Genomic DNA, 586 nt, shown 5'->3' on the forward strand with positions numbered 1-586 from the left:
GAACTTGTAAACATGCGTAAGATTCATTTGCCAATGTGAACCACAGTACAGACCATGAAACAACAGGAAGATAAACGCATTGACATAAAATTGTTCTGGTGATGATTAACCTTGATATATTAGGATCTAGAAAAAGAAAGACCAACAGCAAAAAAACTTTATGTTTGAGTAATTGCAAATTAACCTGGAATTACGCTTTTTTGTGACCTTCAGCTGGCAGCTTAATAAATTCATTCGAGTAATTGTAAGAGGCTTGCATAAGGGTGTATTTGCGAGCACATTTCAATATTTTGGTTTTACTGCAGCCCACCGGGAGCAGTGCATTCAGGGAATACTCAGAGTCAAGTCACACACACCGAGATGAGACAAAGACTCCTTAAATGCAGAGCTTCGTCACTGCCTGCCGCCGCTCCCTCGCCTTGCACAGAGTCGCCGGAACCCTTGCAACATGACTTCAACCCTCACAACAGCCCTAAACAAGTCGGATTCTATAGTAAGGACTGTGAATTCTAACGTCATTAAGCCTTAAGTGAGGGGCATTTCTCCGATCTGGGGAGACGGTCTTGTCTTGACATAATCCTGAGAA

The sequence above is a fragment of the Penaeus monodon genome, chromosome 22 (assembly GCF_015228065.2).
Source record: "Penaeus monodon isolate SGIC_2016 chromosome 22, NSTDA_Pmon_1, whole genome shotgun sequence".
Lineage (NCBI taxonomy): Eukaryota > Metazoa > Arthropoda > Malacostraca > Decapoda > Penaeidae > Penaeus > Penaeus monodon.